Here is a 230-nt window from a genome sequence, read left to right as displayed (position 1 = left end):
TCTGGCTCCGGCTTCGTCCCGGAGGGTGCTTGGGGAACGGCGGCGCACACCGCGAACGGCCGGTGGCGGTCGGCTGGTGGCGGTCGGCTGGTGGCTGTCGGCTGGTGGCGGTCGGGGGTGGCGCTTGGGGATGGCGCTTGGGGATGGTGGCTGTCGGCTGGTGGCGGTCGGCTGGTGGCGGTCGGCTGGTGGCGGTCGGCTGGTGGCGGTCGGGGGTGGCGCTTGGGGAT

This window comes from Syngnathus scovelli, unplaced genomic scaffold (genome assembly GCF_024217435.2).
Source record: "Syngnathus scovelli strain Florida unplaced genomic scaffold, RoL_Ssco_1.2 HiC_scaffold_130, whole genome shotgun sequence".
Taxonomy (NCBI): Eukaryota; Metazoa; Chordata; class Actinopteri; order Syngnathiformes; family Syngnathidae; genus Syngnathus; species Syngnathus scovelli.
This window is presented reverse-complemented; position numbering follows the sequence as displayed.